The sequence below is a fragment of the Peromyscus californicus genome, unplaced genomic scaffold (assembly GCF_007827085.1).
Source record: "Peromyscus californicus insignis strain IS unplaced genomic scaffold, ASM782708v3 Scaffold_11__1_contigs__length_118956290, whole genome shotgun sequence".
In the NCBI taxonomy this organism is placed as follows: Eukaryota; Metazoa; Chordata; class Mammalia; order Rodentia; family Cricetidae; genus Peromyscus; species Peromyscus californicus.
The window spans coordinates 83,347,880-83,354,253 of record NW_026294402.1 but is presented as its reverse complement, the minus strand read 5'-3'; the positions used below and the strand labels follow the sequence as shown (position 1 = coordinate 83,354,253).

The following is a 6,374-nucleotide window of genomic DNA, read 5'->3' as shown; positions in this document are numbered from 1 at the left end:
GCTATCTCACCTTGCCGATTCCTCAGCTGGTCCTGTTTCCTCAGACTGGAAGCTTCTGTGTCCTCATCCCAATGGCTCTCAGCTGAACTGCTGCTAGAAGCCTGAATGCTTAACCAGCCAAAATGCTGCTAACCAGCCAAATGCTTCTAGTTTCTGGTCCTCAATGCCTTATAAACCTTTCTGCTTTCTACCACCACTCCCTGGGATTAAAGGCTGCTTTCTGGGATTAAAGGCGTGAGTCACCATGCCTGGCTGTTTCCAATGCGGCCTTGAACTCACAGAGATCCAGAGGGATTTCTGTCTCTGGAATGCTAGGATTAAAGGCATGTGCTACCACTGCCTAACCTCTATGTTTAATATTGTGGCTTTTCTGTTCTCTGACCCCAGATAAATTTATTAGGATACACAATATTTTGGGGAATACAATACCACCACAGTATACCTGTCAGTGCATTTTGGAAACTGAGATGGGACAGACTGAGGGCTGCCCCTCAGTTTGATCCTTTGCAAACAAAGATGTCCACAGTGTTCCTGGAACTCTGACTCAGGAAAGGGGGAGATTGCTGTTTCTGCACATTGAAGTCACCTTGCTCACCACTCACTTCTGGCCAGCATCTGGAGAACTACTTTGCCAGCCCTTCTTCTTGTGGCCAGAGACGATGTCATCAATCTGCAGAGGCAGAACTGCACTCTCCACTGTGGTTTTGTACATTTGTAGCTTCACAGGCAACGGCTCCCATATACCCAGCTCTTTCATGTCCCCTGAGGAACCAGTCTCACCCTTCCTACCCCAAGAATCACAATTCTCCTGTGTGTGCTTGGCTCGAAGGGAGGTAAGTGAATGCATGGCACTGGCCCCAAAGTTCTAGATCAAGGTACGAGAGATAACCTAAAGCTTGGGCCACAGCTTTATATGGCCATTGTTCCACACCAGTCATGGCCTTAGATTTTTGTGTCAAGGCATGGGCCACAGCCATCTCTGAGGCTCCACAACCCAGTATCAATTGAGGGTCCAGAATAATGTTTTGGCACACTTGCATGGATCTTAGAGGTTGCTTTCTACTTCTGACAGTATCACCGTGGTGGCTCCTCTAAGAACAATGGTGCAGGCTTTGGGTCTATGCCCTCAGTCAGGAATGTGAAGTATTCATCTCCAATTTTCTTGATTTCCAATAGGCCTGTGCCTGTACCATCATCTTTTCCTCTCAGTTCCTCTGATCTGCTTACTGTCTGTGCTGCACAAGCTCTAGCAATGATTATTGTGTGTCATCCATACTCTGCGAACGGCTGTGTCGTTGGCCAACATGAGGTGGTGCTGAGCTAAATCTGAGATGCCCTTCTCTAAGATGACATTGCCAGGCTTCGGGTGGACAATGTCCTCACACAATTGCTGAATGTACTCTTCTTCCATTTGCAGAATTCGGGTGAAATACTCCTCTTGTGTAAATCAATGTCAGTATGGCTTTCTCCTTTCTTGTACTCCAGAGAAGAATCCAGTAGCACAATCTTAGGGTTCTTGATATAGTGGTGCATTCGTGAATGGGTCACATCCTTGATAATCATGACTCCACGTAAGACACATGAGTCTTCAATGATGCCCTCAGGGATCTTTTCTTCCACTCCTGCATACTTCTTGATGTCAGTTTCCTTTACGACATTCTCTCCCAACTGCAGTCTTGACAGCATCCAGGGCTATATTGTATGCCAAAGAGGACCCTCAAATGAAGACTTTTGCAGTAATAGAGCTATTGATGATGTTCAGCATTATATCATGGTTATTGACATCAATGGGGTATTGATTTTCTTCAGAGTGCTCATCATATCAGCCAGTGTCATGTGGTAAGCACTGATCACCACTGTTGGGTGCATCTGCTGCTCTAGAAAGTGCTCAGCCACAGACAGCATTTCTCCTGCAAGAATAATTACTGATGTGGTCCCATCTCCAACCTCCTCATCCTGGGACCTGCTAATTTCAACCATGCACTTGTCTGCTGGATGCTAGACTTGAATGTCTGGAAGAACGGCATTGCCATCCTTGGTCATCACCATGCCTCCCATTGTGTCCATTGTTCATCATCGATGTAGGTCAGAAACATGTCCGGATGATGTCTGCAATTTTCTTCATAGCATTGACATTTCCAGATTGAACTTTTCTTCCAGATTCATGCTTTGTATTTTGACTGAGCATGAGCACTGGACTGTGGTCCATCATGGTGGCATGGTTGAAAGCCCTGTACCCAGAGCTGAGGAAGCAGGCAGAAACTTCTGGAGAGAAAGAGCCATGAAGTAAACACTGCCCCCTCAGTACTGACATAGAAATCTCTGCTTTTCCTTTTGTAATTTAACAGTTAATGATATCAATCTGTATTTTAGCAAATATCAACATTAAAAAATTCTTAATAATTCTTGAGAATTACTGTGGGATGATCTGTATGTCAAATGTGTTGCTGATTGGTCAATAAATAAATCACTGATTGGTCAGTGGCCAGGCAGGAAGTATAGGCAGGACTAACAGAGAGGAGAATTGAGAGAACAGGAAGCTGGGTGAGGGAGACACTGACAGCCGCCATCAGGACAAGGAAGATGTAAAGTACCGGTAAGCCACAAGCCACGTGGCAAGGTATAGATTAATAGAAATGGATTAATTTAAGCTATAAGAACAGTTAGCAAGAAGCCTGCCACGGCCATACAGTTTGAAACCAATATAAGTGTCTGTGTTTACTTGATCGGGTTTGAACGGCTTGGGACTGGCGGGTGAGAGAGATTTGTCCTGACTGTGGGCCAGGCAGGAAAACTCTAGCTACAGAGAATGTATTGAATTCATTTTTATCATATTCAACTCAACATCCATTTCTTTGAGATTCATCCCCTTTCTATACCCATTCACCATTCAACTGTCTGTTCTTTTTTTTTTTTAAATACATGGAGAAGAAGACAGTGGTGGCACATGCCTTTAATCCTAGTATTTGGTAGGCAGAGCCATTTTTAAGAGGAAAACCAACCAGAATTAACTTTCAAATTCAGTATTTGCAGGTATAAACAGTTTACTGACCTTTTATAACCTTCCATATCAAAGTTTTTCTTGAGATTCCCCTCAGTAATCTAGAAATCTAAATTTGCATCAGCACTGTACCATAGACAAGAAACTGTTAGCTAACCTCATATAGGGAGTGACATTCCATTCTTGGAGCCAGATCCTGATCAGGTTTTAGCTCCAGGACAGGTCCTGGGAGTCCCATCCAACAGCATGGGAGATTCCATGCCCTGCCTGGGCCCACAGACCTGTCAGCTGTGACCCTGGAAGGGCAGTTAGTTTTCCACCATCCCCACATTCTGATCTCCTAGAGGCTCCAGCTGACTCCTGGCCAGCTCTGCCCCTGTTCTTACAGGCTGCCTAGCCAGTGTCTCTTCCCTCCCTCGCCCCATCCGCTGGTTGGGGGAAGGAAGGGATCCCAGCAGGGAGAGTGGTCTTGGCTGGGAGAGTTCGCCTCTGGAGCCTTTTTTGGAGGATTTTTTTTTCCTGCACCAGCGGGCGGATCTGAGTCTCCCCGGTCCTCTGGAAGGACGGGGTGGGGTGGGGGGGGTGTTTCAGCACAGCGAGCAGCGCCAGCGGGAGCGCATGAATCCCACCCGCCAGGCCAGCTGGAGCATGAGTTCAGCAGGAGTCCTGCCATTGCGGGCGCCAGGCTGCAGTGGTCAGAGAACAAATTCAAATGGGAGAATGGGAGTGGCCTCAAACAGCCTTGCTCCCCCAAGGAAGGAGAGACTCATCTCCTTCAGATCACTCCAGAGGATACCTCTGGAGTGGGGACCCAGCGACCCTTGAGAACATCTGCTCTCCCATATAAGTCCCAGACACAAGTCCTGCACACTTCTGCAGGCACCCAATACAAATGCCAAATCAACCATATAAAAGACAAGGACATAATAACATAAAACATAGATCAAGCTCGTTTTTACCTCCAACTGGCTGAGTGGGGGTCCAGGGGCACCCCAAAATCTCAGGTGGGGCCTCCAATTGTTGGAACCCAAAGTTTAGGGTCTCAAGTGGGCGCCCCAAGAACCCAGACTCCAGTGCAGTTGATGCAACAGCACGAGGATTTATTAAGCTTCTATATAGAAGGGCTCCTCTGCTCCCAAGAGCAAGAGTTGCATCTTACTGCAGCCCCATAAGGGCTTTTAAAGGAAAAACCTACAAAACCCACAAGATTACAATTCCCATACAATTTCATGGCCTGATCACAGGGTGATCACAGAGGGGGTAATGTTACATAAACCTCAAGGGGGGTATCAGGGTGGGAGTGGAGCTTATACACAGGTCACGGTGGTCCTTCCTGGAACACCTACAACTATCCCAGTCACAGTTGAGCACATCTCTTAACAGAAATCTTTTTTTTTTTTTTTTTTTTTTTGGTTTTTTGAGACAGGGTTTCTCTGTGTAGCTTTGAGCCTTTCCTGGAACTCACTTTGGAGACCAAGCTGGCCTCGAACTCACAGAGATCTGCCTGGCTCTGCCTCCCGAGTGCTGGGATTAAAGGCGTGCGCCACCACCGCCTGGCTAACAGAAATCTTTTTACATTGTTATATTGCTACAGGGGTGATTGAGTAGTGGCTGAGTCAGGTTGCCCTGGGAACTAGACTTTTAGTTTCTCATTTCCTGGTGCTTGAAGTTTTTCTCTTCCTGAGCTTGAGGGTGTAAGCCTGAAGGGCTAGGGTCTTTCATTCTGTGAAATTATAAAAGGAAAAGCAAAAATATAAGCACACCACGAAATATTTAGAAACAAGAAAATATGGTTTTAAAATTAGAATTTTAGAATTTTTTTTGTATTTTTAGACAAGTTCTTACTGTATATGCTAGGCATGACTTGAACTAAAACTCCTCCTTCTTCAGCAGCCTTATCTGTAGGGCTCTAGGATTAAAGGTGTGAGCTACCACATCCAGCTAAGCTGTGACTTAAGGAATCTTTTTGTGAAGATTTGAATGTGGATACTGGCCATAGAGTTAATTCAATCTTCCATCCATTTAGAATACTGCTATTTACAGGAACTCACCTACAGCAAGCATTAGTAACAGCAATACCAAGACCCCCCCCACCAGACCCTGCAATCTACATTCCCTGCCCCCAAATCCATCCACCTGAGATCCTAGCCACTTCCTGTAGCACAGAAACCAAATCACCAGCTCGCATTAGACCTAGAGCTTGCATTGGATCAAGAACTTGAATTGGACGAAGAGATGAGGAGATGGGCTGAACTCAATGCAAAAATACATACAACAACATAAAGAACAATAGGGAATCACTGGAACCTAGCCCTCCTTCAACAGCAAGACCTGAACATCACAATGTAGAAGAAGCAGAAGAAAGTGACCTTAAGAATAGCATCATGATGATGTTAGAGGCCTTTCAAGAAAAAAGGAAAAATGAAATTGAGGAAAAGACAAACAAAATTTGGAAGAAATCAATAAATCCCTTCAAGAAAGCAAAAAAAAAAAACCATAAAGAAGCAATTAAACATATGAGTGAAACGTTTCAAAACATGTAAAGGGAAGTAGAAACAATGAAGAAAACACAAACAGAGGGAATGATGGAAATAGAAAATCTGAGTAAATGAACAGGAAACACCGATGCAAGCATAACCAACAGAATGTGAGAGATGGAAGAGAGAATCTCTGATGTGGAGGATACTATAGAGAAAATAGATTTGTCAGTCAAAGAAAATACCCAAACCAAAAAAGTCATAACACAAAATGACCAGGAAATCAGGGATACAATGAAAAGGCCAAACATAAGAATAATAGGGATAGAAGAAGGAGGAGAATACCAACTCAAAGGCACAGAAAATATATTCAACAAGATCAGAGAATAAAACTTTCCCAACTTAAAGAAAAAAATATCAGCCAGGTGGTGGTGGTGCATGCCTTTAATCACAGCACTGGGAGGCAGATCCAGGTGGATCTCTGTGAGTTTGAGAAACCCTGTCTCAAAATAACCAAAAAAGAAAAAAATCTATGAAGATACAAGAAGCCTATAGAACACCAAACAGACTAGACCCCCCCAAAAATCTCCTTGCCACATAATAATTAAACAACTAAATCTACAGAATAAAGAAAGAATATTAAGAGCAGCAAAGGAAAAAGATCAAGTGACTTATAAAGACAGACCCATCAGAATAACACTCAATTTCTCAATGGAGATTTTTGAAAGTCAGAAGGACTGGAAAGATATAATGCAGACACTAAAAGACCATGGATGCCAGCCTATCCTAATATACCCAGCAAAACTTTCAATCACCATAGAGTGAACAAGAAAAAACAAGATTTAAACAATACCTAACCACAAATCCAGCCCAACAGAAAGCACTTGAAGAAAAAT

General features: G+C 44.1%; 1 pseudogene; it reads right to left on the bottom strand.

Annotated features, from left to right (window-relative positions):
* Positions 1-598: 598 nt before the first annotated feature.
* LOC128104583 (T-complex protein 1 subunit gamma-like) lies at positions 599-2,212 on the bottom strand (annotated as a pseudogene).
* Between the last annotated feature and the right edge of the window lie 4,162 nt (positions 2,213-6,374).